Source organism: Acipenser ruthenus, chromosome 13, assembly GCF_902713425.1.
Source record: "Acipenser ruthenus chromosome 13, fAciRut3.2 maternal haplotype, whole genome shotgun sequence".
Lineage (NCBI taxonomy): Eukaryota > Metazoa > Chordata > Actinopteri > Acipenseriformes > Acipenseridae > Acipenser > Acipenser ruthenus.
The window spans coordinates 13,638,809-13,659,521 of record NC_081201.1 but is presented as its reverse complement, the minus strand read 5'-3'; the positions used below and the strand labels follow the sequence as shown (position 1 = coordinate 13,659,521).

Below are 20,713 nucleotides of genomic sequence, written 5' to 3'. Positions count from 1 at the left end.
CACCTGGCGGCCGCGTGTACTGTAGTCAAGTGCAGGAAATGCGGCGCCCCCCACGAGACCAGCCACTGCAGAGAAGAGAGGCAGTGCAATTTGTGTGGAAAGAAGGGGCACCTGTTTAAGGACTGCCCCTCTTCCTATGCCAACATGGCCAGAGCCAGCAAGGCAAATACCAACAAGCCTAGGCCTGAGCAGGAAGAGGGAGCAAGTAACAAAGATCAGTCCACATCACCACCAACAGTATCCAAGACCCAGACTCCAGCACCACCATCATCACCAGCACCCCCCTCACCCCCCCGCCCCCGAGACATGTCCCGTTTTACGAGGACCCCTTCCCCCAGCCCAGAGAGAGAGTACAACAGCCACTCCACTAGCTCCTCCAGTAGCTCCTCTGATGCAGAACACGAGGCAGGGAGGGAGCCCGGATCCAGCAGCGGCCCCCCCCTGAGTAGGGCCCTCTCAGCGCCAGCACTCCCCCTCGGCTCTCGTTATGACGCCATAAGGATTGAGTCCGTGGGGGAGGAAAGCGAAAGCGACAGTGAAAGTGAGAGTGAGAAGGAGGGGAAGGGAGTGAAGAACCAGCAGAGGGTGGGGAAAAGAAAGGGTAGAGACGAGGGGGGGAAAAGAAAGAAGATCAGGATCAAAGACAGCAAGTTGCAGGTGGCCCCCATAGATCCAAAACCAGCTAATGTCCACACAAAGTCCCCAGTCTTGCCCTCGCAGGCAGAGACGGAGGCGAGTGGGACGGCTACACTGCCGCCTAGTGGGCAGGTAGCAGCCAGCCAGGGCATCCCCAGCCAGCCTTCCCAGTTGTTGGCACATACCCTAGCACACCTCGCAGAAGAGGTGTTCACTAATGCACCGAGGGAGAGGTCGGGGTCAACACCTTCCCTGACCAGCAGTACCTCGGTAGCAATGACCCTCTTCAAGCGAAGGGCCTCCCTTCAAAGCATCCTTGACCCCCTCCCTTGTATGGGCAAAACCAGGGGCCCCCTAGAGGTCCTCCTAGATACAGCACTGGAGGACATGGGAATACCCCTGGACGCGGTAAGCCAGAAGTCTGCTAACAGCTCCAATTCAACAGACGGTAACAGCCAAAGAATGCTGTCTGTCATAACCCCCCCCCAGGACAAAGCTGACCCACACGTTCCGAGGGGCCCTGAGCAAGTTCCACCAGACTTACCTTGTGGGGAGTTGAATAGCCCCAACAACTCCACGTACTGTGCATATAAAGACGGTGCCTTCTTGGACGAGGCAGCAGTGAGTACCTTCTCAGGGGTGATGGGAGTTGCAAATAAGCCCAAGCCCCCTCGAAGCAAGCGTAGAGCTAAGAGTAGGAAGAGTGTCCCGACCTCCCAATCATAGTCGCTATGGGGTGGACGCAGCGACTCCTTTTCTTGTTAGTTACCCTGATGGCCCTGATATGTGTGTCTGTTAATGTCAGGAGCATCAGGGAGACACAAAAAAGATTTGATGTACTAAACTATCTAGCTAACTTGAAAGCAGATCTCATCTTTCTGCAGGAGTGTGGTATTTCGTCGAGCCCTGATTATAGGGACCTGAAGGAGAGTTGGACCCTGGGGGACTCCTTCTGGTCGGGCTCCAACATAGCCAGAGCCGACGGAGTAGGTATCCTGTTTAAAAACCCATTTATTACCTCCCGCAGCAGCAGGGAGGTAGAACCTGGTAGAATTCTGAGCGTGGATGTGACATACAACAACACTCCCCTCAGACTGGTCAATGTCTACGCACCCACTAACCAAAACGAAAGAGTTCAATTTTTTCCACAGCTGCGTCCACTCCTGCTGGGGAACGTACCCGTCATCGTGTCAGGTGACTTCAATTGTGCTCTGAGGGACGTAGACCGGAGCAGGCCACGCAACGACCGCTCTAGTAGAGTTTTGTCCTCCGTAATATCTGATTTCTCCCTGTGTGATGCAGGTAAGGACCTGGTGCCTCCCTTTACCTGGGTGAGCTCATCTGGGACCTCCTTCTCCCGTATAGATCTCGTCCTGCATACCAGCTCCCTTACGAAGACGGCAGTAGACACCCAGGCCGTCTTCTTCTCTGACCATAGGCTCCTGCAGGTAACATTGCAGGTCCCTCAGACCTCCCAGATGGGGTCAGGGGTCTGGAAATTAAACACCTCCTTACTCGATGACCCCTCCATAGCTGCAGCCTATAAGAGCAGGCTTGTTGAGTGGACCACTTTGCGTGACCTATTCAACTCCCCTATAGAGTGGTGGGAGATGGTCAAAATGAGAACTAAGGGTTATTTCATAGCAGCAGGCAAGAGGAAAGCAAAAGAAAGGAGGGCCAAATATAAATACCTGAATGCTGCCCTCCAGCGTCTGAGCCTGCTTCAGCTTCGGGGGTTCCCTGTAAGCGACGAGATAGCCCAGACCAAGCTAGATCTTTCAGTGCTTTGTAGGGAGGAACAACGAAAGGTCATGCACAATGCAAAAGTGCAAAAAATGGAGGAAGACGAAAAGTGTACTCGCTTCTTCTTCCAGAAAACGAGGGAGAAGCGGCACTTGATGTCCTCCATGCTCGACAGCAGGGGGAGGATAGTAGAGGATAGTGAGGGAGTGAAAAAAGTGGTAGAGAACTTCTATAGGGACCTGTATAACATCAAAGCTACAGATGACACCCTGATAGAGTGGTTCCTGAGCCAGTTGGAGCCTGACTCAGTGCGGGACGAGGAGGAGGAGGAGAAGGACCCAGAACTCACGCTGGAGGAGCTCACCCAGGCGGTTAAGACCATGAACACCGGTAAGACGCCAGGTCCAGATGGCATCCCGGGTGAGTATTACCATCTTTTTTGGGACACGCTAAAAGTCCATTTAGCGGAGGTCTACAGAGCGGTCTACAGGGAGAAGCGGTTGGGCCCTTCTATGCGGGAGAGTGTAATTACTCTCCTTCATAAGAAAGGGGAAGTTAAAGATCTACGGAATTGGCGCCCAATCAGCCTCCTTTGCGTGGATTACAAGATACTAGCCAAAGCTCTGATGCTCCGGCTACAAGTACACCTCCCTTTGGTCATTGGCCCTGACCAGGCTTGTGGCGTCCCAGGGAGGTCCATCACGGATATTTTAATGTTAACAAGGGACATTCTGGCTTATTCTAGAGAACGGAACCATCCCCTCTGCCTGTTCAACCTTGACCAGGAGAAGGCGTTCGATAGGGTAAGCCATGAATATATGTACAAAGTGATGGACCAGATGAAATTCGCTCCTGGACTTAGGGAGTGGGTTAAAACCATATATACAAACATTAGTACCCGAGTCTTGGTGAACAGGCACCTGACTGGTAAAATATCTATCCAGTCAGGGGTCAGACAGGGTTGCCCACTATCCCCACTGCTATATGTCGTGTGCATTGAACCCCTCCTGCAGGCAATTCGTAGGGATACCAATATAACTGGTTTCCAGCTGCCTGGATCCAACGGGGTCCAGGTCAAAACAACAGCATATATGGACGATGTGTCACTCATTTGCACCAACACATCGTCGGTACCTCGGATTAGTAATATCCTTGAGAAGTACTGCACGGCGACCGGGGCAGTGATTAATAAGTCCAAGAGCGAAGTCTACGTGTCTAAAAATTGGCAGGTAGATAGGGAACTGTCGGACATGTACCCTGTCAAAAAGGACAAAATCAAGATTCTGGGCCTCATTTTCGAGAACAATAGCTCGGGGGCCCAGAGCTGGACGGCGGCCATTAACCAGGTCCGTAAAAAGATTGGCGGATGGAGCACAAGATCCTTAACAATGACGGGTAGAGTATTAATAACCAAGTCTATACTGTTCCCCATCCTCTCTTATGTAGGAAAAATCTTTCCCCCAGACAGGACCACCAAAAAAGTGGTGGACCGCATTATCCACCGCTTTATCTGGGGCAGCAAGATGGAGAGGGTAAAGCGAGCCACTCTGAGTAAAGCCGACAAGAAGGGAGGTAAGGGGGTCCCGGACGTTGTGCAGCTCACCCGAGTGCAGGGGCTCACGCAAACTATCAAGAACATCCAGGCCCTGGACAGGAAGGTATGTTACATGAATCGTTTCTATTTTGCCACCTGTCTCAGGGCCTTGGGCCTCTGCACTATTGATAACACCGTGCCGTACTCCTGGGACCCCCCATTGTATTATAGAACCTTAAGGGACACTATATATAAATTGGGCTTAGATAAAGCAAAATTGGCCTCCTGGGAATACAAGGCTGTAACTAAATATCTTGCCGGTTCCCAGGAAATTGAAAAAGTAGCTACTTTCTCCCTCACCCAAAGCCAAAAAATCTGGGAGAATGTGTCTCACAGCTGCCTCAGTAATGTCCAGAAGGATATAGCATGGAACACCGTCCACAGTGCACTCCCCACTCGAGCGTTCATGTTCAGGAGGGGACTAGCCCAAGTAGAAACATGCCCCTATGCAAAGTGCCGCAAGAGAGAAACACCAGCCCATATCTTCTGGGAGTGTGATGTGGCTGGCAGTGTCTGGCTCTCTGTCTCTGTCTTCCTAAACAGGTTTGCTGACACGGCCAAGATGACCGCTGAGACTGTGCTCTATGGGCCTGCGGGAGGAATCACTACCAGCACAGCTAAGTGCGTTTGGCGTGTCATCAATGTTGTCAAGCAGATCCTGTGGGAAGGCCGTAACATCTGTGTCTATCACAAGCAGGAGCTAGACACTATCACCACGACCAGAAGGGCACAAACTCTTATCAAGGACTTTGTAATTCTGGACATCCGGACCCTCGGGAAGGACAAGGCCTGCGCGGAGTGGAGGATCGCCGGACTTCAGGACGTGAAGATGGAATAAAGGAAAAAACTGGAACCGCTAGCTCCTAGGAGCGGGACTACGGGGCACCGCTAAGCCTTTTATTTATTTTGTCATGCCAGCATTCCGCCCTTTTTAGCTGGCATGACCGTTTTTCAACGATGCCCTGGTTTTATGTAGTCTTTTTGTTTCAGTTTTATGGACCTTTGATTTAATTTGAATGTTTTATTTGATTTTGTTTTGTTTTGTTTTATGTATCTTTAAGATTTTTAATGTAAACTATTAAAAGTTACATTTTAAGTGTTTTAAAATTTTAGAATTTTAACGCACTGTTTTATACACTGTCCCTTTTCCCCTGTCCCTGTTTTAGATCTAGTTTTATGTTCACTTTTTTAGAGAGCACTCCCCGGCCCTCACAAGCACTGGTTTTTTATAGATGGTTCTTTTTTTCCAGTCACTTTTAAAACAGCACAGGTTTTTTTCATGTTGATTTTAATCTGTGTCTGTTTTAACCATGTACAAAGCACAATTGTCTTGGTGTTTTTAAATGTATTTTAAATGCTTTTAAAACAAAATGTATGTCTGTATGCATGAATGTCATCTTTAAAAGAAATGTAAAATGAAGGAAAAAACGAATGGGTGTAAATGTAAAAAATGTAAAATCTCAATAAAAGAGTATTTTACTAAAGATTTCCGTGGAGAGGAGCATTTATGAGTTCAATGCAATTTTTGGCTAGCCCTGCCCCTCGGGGTGGGGCTCGACATGGGTTTAAAAGCAGAACGAGCACAGCGGCGGCGGCCGTGTTAATAATTAGAGCCTGGCACCTTTTTTTTTCTTTTTCTTTTTTTTTTCTTTTTCCCATTTTTCCCCTCAGTCCAAGAAGCGAGTACCCCGGCAGCTCCGGCGGGCGGCCGCGCCCGGGGCGTTTGGTCAAAACCATTGTGGGCATCGCTTCTCGGCCTCTTGGCTCAGGTCAAGTGCATTGTGGGAAGGTGATTGCGGACATTGTTGCGACAATGCAAGGAGAGGATCATTTGAGGGGGAAGAATACCCTCCGATTCCAGCTGAAGAGTTTGGAGGAGAAATGGATGAGGAAGAGATTCGTCAGGGAGATCCTGTTCTTTGTCTTCAACTTGGAGGTGAAGGACATCTTCTGCCTGGTTGATTTTGAAGAACGAGGCATGTTTGATGTGGTGCTGGTTTCAGAGTCGTTGTGCTGGGAGAAGATGAAAGTTTTTAATGAGAAGAAGGAGCTGGAACCAATTTGTAAGTTCAGGCTGGAGCCTCTTTTTTTTCTGCAGTGGAGAGTGGCCTATGTGAGGGTGTCTGCTCCCTTTATCCCGGAGGAAGACATCACAACCCGGATGAAAATGAGATTTGAGATGAGAGAGGGGAAACCTGAGAAGATGCTTGATGCTGATGGAATCTGGAGAGGAGTATGGAGATACTGGATTCGGCTTCATGCCTCACCGGCAGGAGTGGTGGAACACAGGGTGCCTGGTTTTAGGATTGGGCCTTACTCAGGTACAGTGACATACGAGGGACAGCCTAAGATGTGTTTTAGATGTTCAAGTCCAGAACATGTTGCAGCTGAGTGCATGGGGATGTCCTGTACTCTGTGCAAAATTAGAGGACATGTTGCTAAAGAGTGCAAAATGTGGACTGGAAGATGCAATTTGTGTAGGGGGAAAGGACACCAGTACAAGAATTGTCCAAAAGGAGCTAGGGCTAAAACCTACGCTCAGGCTGCTGGAGGAAGCAAGATCGGAGGGGAAGAAGGGAAGAAAGAACAGCAGAAAGAGCAAAAAGGACAAGAGAAAGACAAAGAGAAAGACAAAGGAGCAAATGTTGGGGGAGGTTCCAAAAAGAATGGAGGCGGAATGGCGGGAAATCCTGCTACTTCGCAGACAAAGGGAAGGGGTGGAGCTGCTACGCAAGATGTAAAGGAGAAACTTGCAGAGGGTGCTGGGAGTAAGAAGAAGAGCTGGGGAAGTGAGATCTCATCCTCTTCTGAGTCTGTTGATACAGATGAGGAGATGGAGCTTAATAGCGCAACAGGAGTGCGAGAGAAGAAGAGGAAAGCAGAGGATGGAAAGGAGAAATCAGATAGCGGCGATACAGTCGTTCTTGATTCCGAGACTTTGTCTTTTTTTGCTGCAGCAAGGGGGGGAGATCAGAAAGAAAAGAAAAAGAAGCCGGACTGAGTTTGTTTTCTTTTTTGTTTAAATAAGTATTTGACTAGAGATGAATATGATTTTGATGTATTATTTTTGAGAAGATGATGTATTTTTTTGAGTATTGGATTAAAATTTATAAAAAAAAAAAAAAATCTGTTCTTATCAGTTTAATATCTGATACGTCCCCCATAGGGGGACCCGTCTATATTAAATTGATTTTTGGAAGCAGGAGATGGAACCAGGGGCTTGCTCCGTCCACTCCACGCATCGACCCGGTATTGCAGTACCTCCGGGAACGGTGCACAAGAAAGGTCAAAAAAGAGAGAGACAGACAGGCAGGCAGACAGACAGAGAGACAGAGAGAGAGAGAGCGCTAGCCAGCCTCTCCCTCTCCCTTTTTCTGGGTTGTGTTTTTTCCCGCTCTTTTTGTTGTTTTTTTTTTTTTTGTTGTTTTTTTTTGTTTGTTTGTTTGTTCCAAATAAGGAAGGCAGGCCTGCCTAACTGATGGACAGTCTGCTCTGCTCACGCAGCAGGCCAGTGTACCCAGAAGGCCTTGCGCTCGTGGGAGGAGGAGGACGAGCGCAGCGGTAAAGCAGAAACGGAGCTGTTTAGTGGGGCAAGGAGCCCTCGCTTTCAAGGCGGCAGCAGCAGCAAAGCGCCCCTTTGCCGGGACCGAACGGCACTTGCGTTTTGGGAAGAGTTCCCTGTTTTGTTTGGTTTTGTTTGGCCTTGCCGCCGGGTAGAGGAGAAGGCCTTTGGGCCGGCCGGAAGGGCTGGGCTACCAGTAAAACCACACTCTGGCTTCTCTTCAGTTCGAATAAATCTTTCTAAGACTAAGGCTTAGAGGGTAGTGGCATTGCCCGCTCCCTCCGAGGGTCTGTGAGAGGTTTGTTCGGGTGAGGAGGAACAGAATTTTTTTTTATTTTTGACTGGCTTTCTTCAGCTCGGCAACTTTTTGGAAGACTAATGCTCAGTCTGGTTTTGGCTTGCCCAATCCAGGCCGAGGGTCTTTCAAGATTTTGTTGACTGTTGAGAGCAGTTTTTTCCTTTTCAGGCGGTTCCAGTTTTTTTCTTTTTCAGGCGGTTCCGGCTTTTCCAGACGTTCCTGGAGTTAGAGAGAAGGAGGACCTACCATCCAGACGACCTTTGAGGACCCTTTGATGACCTAGACGACCTCATCCCCAGCCCTTGATTGTAATTGAGATCCAGACCGAGAGAGCAGCAGGCGCCCAGCAGAGGGCGCCATCTGGGAGGAGCAGAGGGCGGCCCCGGACCCCGAGGAGGCGTCACAGCCACGATTCTTCCTACGTGGTCTCGGTGCCAAGCAGCGCCCCCTACTCCGCCAGGGAAGGACACCGTTCACCTGGGGAGGGGGTCCCTCTTGCGAGGCGACCATCTCCTCAGGGACTAAAGTAATAGTTCCTTCAACTGCCCAGATTTGCTGCTTACGTTGTTTCTTTTCCGTAGAGAGAGACAACCCGGACGTCCAGAGGCTTCTCCCACCCCAATCGGAGGAGCCAGCTGAAGGATGGCGTTCCGGCCAACCCAGGAGACCAGGAGGCACAATGCGGTGCGCTTCACAAGAAACAAGCAAGATGAAACGGAACCAGGACTGACGAGACTGGAGTTCAGCCGGACCATTCTTCAGAGGGGTATGGGTTTTTCCCCTTCTGACTTGAATTGTTTGGTGAAATTGCCAGGGCTTAAGGAAGTGTTTGAGGTCAGTTTTAGGAACCCCCAAAAGTTACAAGAAATGTGGTCCTTTTGGGGGGAGAATAAATATCTCGCTCCATACAAAGAATTTTGTGTGGATGCACTGACAGACAGAGAAATGAAAGTTGTTACTGTCCAATTTTTCAATGAGGCTGTTAGCGACTATGATATTACAACATGGGTTTGGACAGGAGCCAGAAAGTGGCTGGTACGCCTCAATGTTGATCCATCGGGCATTGGAGGCGTCCGCCACATTCCAATCTCCATAGTGTTAGGGCCCAACAGAGGGCTGGTATTCTATAATGGGATGCCAAAACTCTGCAGGAAATGTGGGGAATTAGGACACCTGGCGGCCGCATGTACTGTAGTCAAGTGCAGGAACTGCGGCGCCCCCCACGAGACCAGCCACTGCAGAGAAGAGAGGCAGTGCAATTTGTGTGGAAAGAAGGGGCACCTGTTTAAGGACTGCCCCTCTTCCTATGCCAACATGGCCAGAGCCAGCAAGGCAAATACCAACAAGCCTAGGCCTGAGCAGGAAGAGGGAGCAAGTAACAAAGATCAGTCCACATCACCACCAACAGTATCCAAAACCCAGACTCCAGCACCACCATCACCACCAGCACCCCCCTCACCCCCCCGCCCCCGAGACATGTCCCGTTTTATGAGGACCCCTTCCCCCAGCCCAGAGAGAGAGTACAACAGCTACTCCACTAGCTCCTCCAGTAGCTCCTCTGATACAGAACACGAGGCAGGGAGGGAGCCCGGACCCAGCAGCGGCCCCCCCCTGAGTAGGGCCCTCTCAGCGCCAGCACTCCCCCTCGGCTCTCGTTATGACGCCATAAGGATTGAGTCCGTGGGGGAGGAAAGCGAAAGCGACAGTGAAAGTGAGAGTGAGAAGGAGGGGAAGGGAGTGAAGAACCAGCAGAGGGTGGGGAAAAGAAAGGGTAGAGACGAGGGGGGGAAAAGAAAGAAGATCAAGATCAAAGACAGCAAGTTGCAGGTGGCCCCCATAGATCCAAAACCAGCTAATGTCCACACAAAGTCCCCAGTCTTGCCCTCGCAGGCAGAGACGGAGGCGAGTGGGACGGCTACACTGCCGCCTAGTGGGCAGGTAGCAGCCAGCCAGGGCATCCCCAGCCAGCCTTCCCAGTCGTTGGCACAAACCCTAGCACACCTCGCAGAAGAGGTGTTCACTAATGCACCGAGGGAGAGGTCGGGGTCAACACCTTCCCTGACCAGCAGTACCTCGGTAGCAATGACCCTCTTCAAGCGAAGGGCCTCCCTTCAAAGCATCCTTGACCCCCTCCCTTGTATGGGCAAAACCAGGGGCCCCCTAGAGGTCCTCCTAGATACAGCACTGGAGGACATGGGAATACCCCTGGACGCGGTAAGCCAGAAGTCTGCTAACAGCTCCAATTCAGCAGACGGTAACAGCCAAAGAATGCTGTCTGTCATAACCCCCCCCCCAGGACAAAGCTGACCCACACGTTCCGAGGGGCCCTGAGCAAGTTCCACCAGACTTACCTTGTGGGGAGTTGAATAGCCCAAACAACTCCACGTACTGTGCATATAAAGATGGTGCCTTCTTGGACGAGGCAGCAGTGAGTACCTTCTCAGGGGTGATGGGAGTTGCAAATAAGCCCAAGCCCCCTCGAAGCAAGCGTAGAGCTAAGAGTAGGAAGAGTGTCCCGACCTCCCAATCATAGTCGCTATGGGGTGGACGCAGCGACTCCTTTTCTTGTTAGCTACCCTGATGGCCCTGATATGTGTGTCTGTTAATGTCAGGAGCATCAGGGAGACACAAAAAAGATTTGATGTACTAAACTATCTAGCTAACTTGAAAGCAGATCTCATCTTTCTGCAGGAGTGTGGTATTTCGTCGAGCCCTGATTATAGGGACCTGAAGGAGAGTTGGACCCTGGGGGACTCCTTCTGGTCGGGCTCCAACATAGCCAGAGCCGACGGAGTAGGTATCCTGTTTAAAAACCCATTTATTACCTCCCGCAGCAGCAGGGAGGTAGAACCTGGTAGAATTCTGAGCGTGGATGTGACATACAACAACACTCCCCTCAGACTGGTCAATGTCTACGCACCCACTAACCAAAACGAAAGAGTTCAATTTTTTCCACAGCTGCGTCCACTCCTGCTGGGGAACGTACCCGTCATCGTGTCAGGTGACTTCAATTGTGCTCTGAGGGACGTAGACCGGAGCAGGCCACGCAACGACCGCTCTAGTAGAGTTTTGTCCTCCGTAATATCTGATTTCTCCCTGTGTGATGCAGGTAAGGACCTGGTGCCTCCCTTTACCTGGGTGAGCTCATCTGGGACCTCCTTCTCCCGTATAGATCTTGTCCTGCATACCAGCTCCCTTACGAAGACGGCAGTAGACACCCAGGCCGTCTTCTTCTCTGACCATAGGCTCCTGCAGGTAACATTGCAGGTCCCTCAGACCTCCCAGATGGGGTCAGGGGTCTGGAAATTAAACACCTCCTTACTCGATGACCCCTCCATAGCTGCAGCCTATAAGAGCAGGCTTGTTGAGTGGACCACTTTGCGTGACCTATTCAACTCCCCTATAGAGTGGTGGGAGATGGTCAAAATGAGAACTAAGGGTTATTTCATAGCAGCAGGCAAGAGGAAAGCAAAAGAAAGGAGGGCCAAATATAAATACCTGAATGCTGCCCTCCAGCGTCTGAGCCTGCTTCAGCTTCGGGGGTTCCCTGTAAGCGACGAGATAGCCCAGACCAAGCTAGATCTTTCAGTGCTTTGTAGGGAGGAACAACGAAAGGTCATGCACAATGCAAAAGTGCAAAAAATGGAGGAAGACGAAAAGTGTACTCGCTGCTTCTTCCAGAAAACGAGGGAGAAGCGGCACTTGATGTCCTCCATGCTCGACAGCAGGGGGAGGATAGTAGAGGATAGTGAGGGAGTGAAAAAAGTGGTAGAGAACTTCTATAGGGACCTGTATAACATCAAAGCTACAGATGACACCCTGATAGAGTGGTTCCTGAGCCAGTTGGAGCCTGACTCAGTGCGGGACGACGAGGAGGAGGAGAAGGACCCAGAACTCACGCTGGAGGAGCTCACCCAGGCGGTTAAGACCATGAACATCGGTAAGACGCCAGGTCCAGATGGCATCCCGGGTGAGTATTACCATCTTTTTTGGGACACGCTAAAAGTCCATTTAGCGGAGGTCTACAGAGCGGTCTACAGGGAGAAGCGGTTGGGCCCTTCTATGCGGGAGAGTGTAATTACTCTCCTTCATAAGAAAGGGGAAGTTAAAGATCTACGGAATTGGCGCCCAATCAGCCTCCTTTGCGTGGATTACAAGATACTAGCCAAAGCTCTGATGCTCCGGCTACACGTACACCTCCCTTTGGTCATTGGCCCCGACCAGGCTTGTGGCGTCCCAGGGAGGTCCATCACGGATATTTTAATGTTAACAAGGGACATTCTGGCTTATTCTAGAGAACGGAACCATCCCCTCTGCCTGTTCAACCTTGACCAGGAGAAGGCGTTCGATAGGGTAAGCCATGAATATATGTACAAAGTGATGGACCAGATGAAATTCGCTCCTGGACTTAGGGAGTGGGTTAAAACCATATATACAAACATTAGTACCCGAGTCTTGGTGAACAGGCACCTGACTGGTAAAATATCTATCCAGTCAGGGGTCAGACAGGGTTGCCCACTATCCCCACTGCTATATGTCGTGTGCATTGAACCCCTCCTGCAGGCAATTCGTAGGGATACCAATATAACTGGTTTCCAGCTGCCTGGATCCAACGGGGTCCAGGTCAAAACAACAGCATATATGGACGATGTGTCACTCATTTGCACCAACACATCGTCAGTACCTCGGATTAGTAATATCCTTGAGAAGTACTGCACGGCGACCGGGGCAGTGATTAATAAGTCCAAGAGCGAAGTCTACGTGTCTAAAAATTGGCAGGTAGATAGGGAACTGTCGGACATGTACCCTGTCAAAAAGGACAAAATCAAGATTCTGGGCCTCATTTTCGAGAACAATAGCTCGGGGGCCCAGAGCTGGACGGCGGCCATTAACCAGGTCCGTAAAAAGATTGGCGGATGGAGCACAAGATCCTTAACAATGACGGGTAGAGTATTAATAACCAAGTCTATACTGTTCCCCATCCTCTCTTATGTAGGAAAAATCTTTCCCCCAGACAGGACCACCAAAAAAGTGGTGGACCGCATTATCCACCGCTTTATCTGGGGCAGCAAGATGGAGAGGGTAAAGCGAGCCACCCTGAGTAAAGCCGACAAGAAGGGAGGTAAGGGGGTCCCGGACGTTGTGCAGCTCACCCGAGTGCAGGGGCTCACGCAAACTATCAAGAACATCCAGGCCCTGGACAGGAAGGTATGTTACATGAATCGTTTCTATTTTGCCACCTGTCTCAGGGCCTTGGGCCTCTGCACTATTGATAACACCGTGCCGTACTCCTGGGACCCCCCATTGTATTATAGAACCTTAAGGGACACTATATATAAATTGGGCTTAGATAAAGCAAAATTGGCCTCCTGGGAATACAAGGCTGTAACTAAATATCTTGCCGGTTCCCAGGAAATTGAAAAAGTAGCTACTTTCTCCCTCACCCAAAGCCAAAAAATCTGGGAGAATGTGTCTCACAGCTGCCTCAGTAATGTCCAGAAGGATATAGCATGGAACACCGTCCACAGTGCACTCCCCACTCGAGCGTTCATGTTCAGGAGGGGACTAGCCCAAGTAGAAACATGCCCCTATGCAAAGTGCCGCAAGAGAGAAACACCAGCCCATATCTTCTGGGAGTGTGATGTGGCTGGCAGGGTCTGGCTCTCTGTCTCTGTCTTCCTAAACAGGTTTGCTGACACGGCCAAGATGACCGCTGAGACTGTGCTCTATGGGCCTGCGGGAGGAATCACTACCAGCACAGCTAAGTGCGTTTGGCGTGTCATCAATGTTGTCAAGCAGATCCTGTGGGAAGGCCGTAACGTCTGTGTCTATCACAAGCAGGAGCTAGACACTATCACCACGACCAGAAGGGCACAAACTCTTATCAAGGACTTTGTAATTCTGGACATCCGGACCCTCGGGAAGGACAAGGCCTGCGTGGAGTGGAGGATCGCCGGACTTCAGGACGTGAAGATGGAATAAAGGAAAAAACTGGAACCGCTAGCTCCTAGGAGCGGGACTATGGGGCACCGCTAAGCCTTTTATTTATTTTGTCATGCCAGCATTCCGCCCTTTTTAGCTGGCATGACCGTTTTTCAACGGTGCCCTGGTTTTATGTAGTCTTTTGTTTCAGTTTTATGGACTTTTATTTGATTTACGTTGAATGTTTTATTTGATTTTGTTTTGTTTTGTTTTATGTATCTTTAAGATTTTTAATGTAAACTATTAAAAGTTACATTTTAAGTGTTTTAAAATTTTAGAATTTTAACTCACTGTTTTATACACGGTCCCTTTTCCCCTGTCCCTGTTTTAGATCTAGTTTTATGTTCACTTTTGAACCTTTTTAGAGAGCACTCCCCGGCCCTCACAAGCACTGGTTTTTTATAGATGGTTCTTTTTTTCCAGTCACTTTTAAAACAGCACAGGTTTTTTCCATGTTGATTTTAATCTGTGTCTGTTTTAACCATGTACAAAGCACAATTGTCTTGGTGTTTTTAAATGTATTTTAAATGCTTTTAAAACAAAATGTATGTCTGTATGCATGAATGTCATCTTTAAAAGAAATGTAAAATGAATGAAAAAACGAATGGGTGTAAATGTAAAAAAATGTAAAATCTCAATAAAAGAGTATTTTACTAAAGATTTCCGTGGAGAGGAGCATTTATGAGTTCAATGCAATTTTTGGCTAGCCCTGCCCCTCGGGGTGGGGCTCGACATGGGTTTAAAAGCAGAACGAGCACAGCGGCGGCGGCCGTGTTAATAATTAGAGCCTGGCACCTTTTTTTTTCTTTTTCTTTTTTTTTTCTTTTTCCCATTTTTCCCCTCAGTCCAAGAAGCGAGTACCCCGGCAGCTCCGGCGGGCGGCCGCGCCCGGGGCGTTTGGTCAAAACCATTGTGGGCATCGCTTCTCTGCCTCTTGGCTCAGATCAAGTGGGTGGCTTGACCGCAGTTTGATTTGGAAGTGATCGGTAAGGTATCGGTAAGGTAAACGGGAGCAACATTGGTTGCTGGTAGCTGTGGTCTGGGTAGGAGAGGAGCAGGGCAGGCGGAAGACCAGGAGCCAGGTTGTGGAGCAGGTAAGGGGGACCCTTTGAGGGCACCTTATCTGCTGTTTATTTTTCTATTATTGATATTTTGCTTTAATTTGGCCTTGGCTAAATTTAAAAAAACAAAAAAAAAACCCTTAATTTTTTGTGAGTTAGTGTTTGTAATTAAAATGGCGTCCCCAAGGTTTGCAGCACGTCGTTTTAATTGTATAAGGATTTCTTTGAAAGAGGGAGGAGAGGGAGATGAGCTAGCATTTAACAGGCTTGAGTTTTCTAGGGTTGTGTTGCAGAAGACACTGGGGTTTAAGCCAGAGCAGCTCAATTGTATTATCACTGTGGGGAGGGGAAACACCTGGGATGTCAGTTTTAGGGCTGTGAGTGATTTGCAGAAATGTCACAGTTTGTTCAATTTGGGGAAAAATGACCAACTTTTGAAAAGGTTCCAAGTGACAACCTTGACTGATGTTGCGAGAAGGGTGGTGATTGTGAGGATGGGGTCAGAGGCTGTGGAGGGAGAGGATGTGTGTGTGTGGCTAGGAAAGTATTGTACAGTGTATGGGGGTGCAGAGAAAGTGAGGGATAGTGATGAGGTATGGAATGGTGCTTGGAGAGTCCGTGTAAGTCTGTGGCCAGATCCGAATGGGTATGAGGGATTCAGAGCTATTCCCTCTGAAATAGTACTGGGGATGGATAGGGGATATATACATTATTTCAGGCAACCCAAATTATGTCGAAAATGTGGGGTAATGGGTCACTTGGCGGCGGGGTGCACAAAAATTATGTGTTATGTGTGTAAGGGTGAGGGGCACGTGGCAAGTGAGTGTCAGGAGAAAAGGAAGTGCAGTCTGTGTGACAGTAGTGAACACCTTTTTATGCACTGTCCATCCTCTTTTGCTAACAGAGCAAAGAGTGGTGAAGAGAGGGCGAGGGAGGAGAGGGAGAGGGAGAGGAAGGAGAGGTATGAGAGGTATGAGAGGGAGGAGAGAGAGGAGAGGGAGGAGGAGGAGAGGGATGGGTATTGGAGGGAGAAGTATAAGAGGTTTGAGAGGGAGGAGAAGGAACAACAGGAAGAGGGAGAGGAGAGGATGGAAAGTGGTGAGCAGCAGGGGGGAGGGGTGAGGGACAGTGGAGAGAGTGAGTGGAAGAGACAGGCAGAGTGGGGAGGAGAGCAGAGGGGCGGTGAGGGGGAGGAGATAGATCGGGGGGAAGAACAGAAGGAGCAGCAGGGATCTTCATTGGCAGAAGATCTGGAGGTTACGGAGTCTGAAGAGGACAGCGAAGGGTTCGGAGAAAGGTCAAATAAGAGTGGGGGGGAGGCAGGTTCTTCAGATATCCAGGAAGAGGGCCCTATCCCGTGTGGTCAGATGCCTCAAAAAAGACATGGAGGGGGGGGTGTAGAGGGTAGAACAGGAGGGGAGTCTAGTGAAGAGGAGATGGAGGAGGAGGAGGAGGAGGAGGTGCAGGAAGAGGAGGGAGGGAACATAGATGGGCAGAAAATGGAGCAGGAGAAAGCTTCAGGGAAAAGGAAGTTGGAGAAAGGGGAAGAGGTGAAAAGTGGTATGAAAGTGGGGAAAAAGTGGAAAAAGGAAAAAAAGGAGGACAGTATGCAAGCTGGGCAGGAGACCCCGGTTTCTCCTGGCTCCGACTCCTCGGTAGTGAGTGACAGGTCTTATGGTGGGAGGGGAATAGACCATGGGGGCACTTCCTTTTTGGATGATGGTAATGTGCAGCGGCTCTCAGATAGCATGGGGATAGAACCATCTAAAATTTTATGAATATGTCTTTACACATTTTGCTGATCTCGATGGCGCTGATAATAGCAACAGTGAATGTGAGGAGTGTGGTGAGCAAGGTCAGGTGCAAGGCTGTTTTAGAGTATCTAGAAGGTATTGATGCAGATGTGTTCTTTTTATAAGAGTGTGGGATTGGGTTTAAGAAAGAATATAGAGAGTTGGAAAGCATGTGGGTGAAAGGTGAATCAGTGTGGTCGGGGACAGATGAAAATAAGAATGCGGGAGTGGCAATATTGTTTAAAAATAATAAGTGTATAATTAAAGAGAAAAGTGTGTTGCAGGATGGAAGGGTTGTTATGGTGAGAGTGGTATGTAATAAGCAAGAGATTAAGCTGGTGAATGTGTATGCACCTGTGGAGAAACACCAGAGGCTTGAATTGTTGGGACTGGTAAGGATGGAGCTTAGTTCATCCATGCCGGTAGTGATGGGAGGGGACTGGAATTGTGTGAGGAGTGGGGGTGACAAGAAGGATGGGAAGGAAAATTTTAAATTGGATAAAACATCTGTGTTATTGAACAAAATAATTAAAGACTTTAAGTTGATAGATTGTTATAAAATGATACATCCTGAGGGGGGCTTTACCTGGAGCAACTCTCAGGGGACAAGTAAGTCCAGGATCGATATGATCTTTGTTTCTGAGGGGGTGAAATGTCAAGATTGTAAACTGGAGCCTATGTTCTTCTCTGATCATGTGATGGTGAGGGCAACATTGGATCTGGGAGGGGTGAGTGAAAAGGGAAAAGGAGTGTGGAAATTAAATGTTAAATTATTAGAGGATAGTAAAATAAGAGAGAAATATGTAGAGAAGTATAAAGGGTGGAGGTCTCTACAGGTTTTGTTTGGGAAAAAGAGTGAGTGGTGGGATTTTGTTAAAAGGAGAACCAAATTGTTTTTTATAAATGAAGGCAGGGATAAAGTACGCAAAGCAAAAGAAAAATGTAAATGGCTGGAAAAGAAGCTTCAGAGATTGTTTTTGCAGGAGAGGGTAGGATTTGAAGTCTCTGAAGAGATAAAGGGGGTGAAGGAGAGAATAAAACATTTCATGTATAAAAAAAGTGAGACAGTGATGCTGCAAAGCAAGATAGAGAGGATTGAGAAAGAAGAGACCTGTTCGAGGTTCTTTTTTAAGAAAGTATTTGACAGAAAACAGGTGATGGAGGGGTTAAAAGGGGAGGATGGTGTGGTGACGAATGGAAATAAAGGCATGTGTGAGGTGGCGGAAAGTTTTTATGAGAATTTGTATGATGAAAAGAGGGTGGTGGAGAGGAATTGTAAAGAAATGATTGAAGGCATTAATGTATTTTTAAGTAATGAACAGAAGGTGGGGTTGGAAAAGAGCTTTTCTCTGGAAGAGCTGGATAGAGCTTTGAAAGCAAGCAAAATGGGGAAAACGCCTGGGGAGGATGGCTTACCCACTGAATATTATAAGTGTTTTTGGAATGTTTTAAAATATGATTTGTTGAGTGTTTTTATAGAAAGTTCTAATGCTGGGGAAATGGCCACTTCTTTTAAGAGGAGTGTCATCACTTTGCTTTATAAGAAGGGAGACCGGGAAGATTTGAAGAACTGGCGTCCGATCAGCCTCCTCAACACAGACTATAAGTTGCTGGCAAAGATCCTGACTGGAAGGATGGGGCAGGTGATCGACACAGTCATCCATCAGGACCAGGTATGTGCAGTCCCAGGTAGGAGGATAATGGACAGCTTGATACTCGTGAGAGACTCTATCTGTTATGCCAGGGAGAGGGAGCTCCCGTTTAGTATCCTGAATTTGGATTTAGAGAAGGCATATGATAGAATAGCGCACAAGTACATGTTTGGTGTACTGTTGAAAATGGGGTTTCCAATCAGGTTCGTTAATTGGATTAAGGTCTTGTATGAAGACATCCAAAGTGTTATTTTGGTAAATGGGAGCACGTCTAAACCAGTTAAAATCCGAAGCGGAGTGCGCCAAGGCTGTCCACTGTCTCCTTTGCTGTTTATATGTTGTATCGAACCTTTAGCCATTGCCATTAGGGCGAATAAACAGACCTGTGGAGTGTTCGTACCTAGGAGTGGGGGAGAACAAGTGAAATGTATTTTGTACATGGATGACGTGTCGATTATTTGCCGAGATGAGTTTTCAATGGAGAAAACGGTGGGAATGGTCGAGGGGTTCTGCAAGGCGTCAGGATCCAAGGTCAACATGGGAAAAAGCGAGTGTATGCTGTATGGGAAGTGGGCCAGAGTTCCCAGCATAGGGTTGTGTTTAAAGAATGATTTTATTCAGATTTTAGGGGTAAAATTCTATAAACATGGGTCTGGAGTGCAGAATTGGGACAGCGTCACTGCCAAGGTTGCACAAAAGCTGGGGCTGTGGAGCCTCAGAGAACTCACTTTTGAAGGCAAGTGTTTAATTTTAAAATCTGTTATTTTACCTGTCTTGGTTTACCTGTCTGCAGTGTTCCCTCCAACCAGGAATGTCCTGTGTGCCCTGACACGCAGTGTGATGCGCTTCTTCTGGGGGAGGAAGAATGAGATGTTAAAGAGGGAGGTGGTATACAAGGCAGCAAAAAATGGAGGAAAGGGGGTTCCTGACCTCACGAAGACCTTGCTTTTACATTTTGTAATTGTCCATGTGAGGTTGTGTCTCTATGGGTCAAACAAAACTGCACATTTTGTAAAATATTTCTTAGGAGCGATTCTAAGAGGTTTTAAAATGTTTTGTCCTGTTTTAACTGTGCCAACATCATGGGAAGCTCCTTTTTTGTATAATAAAATTAAACTGTTTTTAAAGAAAGAGGAACTTTTTGTTTTAGATAAAGAGGTATGGCAGGACCCCCGTAAAGTGCGGAAATTTGTGCAAGACAGAGAGAAAATGTGTAATGTCTCTTTTTTTAACCCACAGGTTGTGGAGGGGATTTGGCTGGAAGTAGCTCACCCGAGACTCATGAACCGGCACAAGGACTTGGCATGGCAGACGGTACACGAGATCCTCCCAGTACGGGCGACTATGTATCACAGGAACCTCGGGAAGTCCCCTAGATGTCCTTTTAAGGATTGTGGGGCAGAAGAAACCGCAGCGCATCTGTTCTGGGGATGTGGACAAGCCAAAAAAGTTTGGCGGGAGGCCGAAGACACCCTGAGTGGGTTTCTAAACAACAGAAACATTTTAAAAGCAATGGTGCTGCACGGGGTTAAGCCTGGGTTTGTAGTGAAAGAAAAATGGACATGCTTGTGGGTTTTACTGAACTGTTTTAAAGAAGCCATGTGGAAGGCAAGAAATCTTTTCGTTTTTAAAGGAAAGCTGCTGACCTCGGGGGAGGTGAAGATTTTGGCTTGTCAGAGGCTCAGAGAATATCAGATGCAGGATGCGCTGCGGGAAGGAGAAGAGATCGCCCGGGAGAGATGGAGCACTTGTTGGGCTGTGCCTGCCACTTGGACTCGTGCCGGTTCATGGTCTTATGATAGGGGGTGAAGCGGGTTGTTTTTTGACGCATAAACTGTCTTGTTCAAATGGAAGTTGTTTTAATCTGATTGTCCTTTCAGACCTTGTTTTTATTGGAAAGTTTTTTATGACGTGGCTGTAATATGATATTGTTTTTTTTCATGTGTATTGTATTGAGTTTTTTGATTATATGTTTATGATTTTTGTCCACGGAAAATAAATAAAAACTTTAAAAACAAAAAAAAAATCTGTTCTTATCAGTTTAATATCTGATACGTCCCCCATAGGGGGACCCGTCTATATTAAATTGATTTTTGGAAGCAGGAGATGGAACCGGGGCTTACGTTGTTTCTTTTCCGTAGAGAGAGACAACCCGGACGTCCAGAGGCTTCTCCCACCCCAATCGGAGGAGCCAGCTGAAGGATGGCGTTCCGGCCAACCCAGGAGACCAGGAGGCACAATGCGGTGCGCTTCACAAGAAACAAGCAAGATGAAACGGAACCAGGACTGACGAGACTGGAGTTCAGCCGGACCATTCTTCAGAGGGGTATGGGTTTTTCCCCTTCTGACTTGAATTGTTTGGTGAAATTGCCAGGGCTTAAGGAAGTGTTTG

The 20,713-nt window shown here is 48.2% G+C and overlaps 2 pseudogenes; both read left to right on the top strand.

Moving 5' to 3' along the window:
* Positions 1 to 7,053: 7,053 nt before the first annotated feature.
* On the top strand, positions 7,054 to 7,256 carry LOC131697122 (U2 spliceosomal RNA; annotated as a pseudogene).
* A 13,040-nt stretch (positions 7,257 to 20,296) lies between these two features.
* On the top strand, positions 20,297 to 20,504 carry LOC131697147 (U2 spliceosomal RNA; annotated as a pseudogene).
* Positions 20,505 to 20,713: the final 209 nt, after the last annotated feature.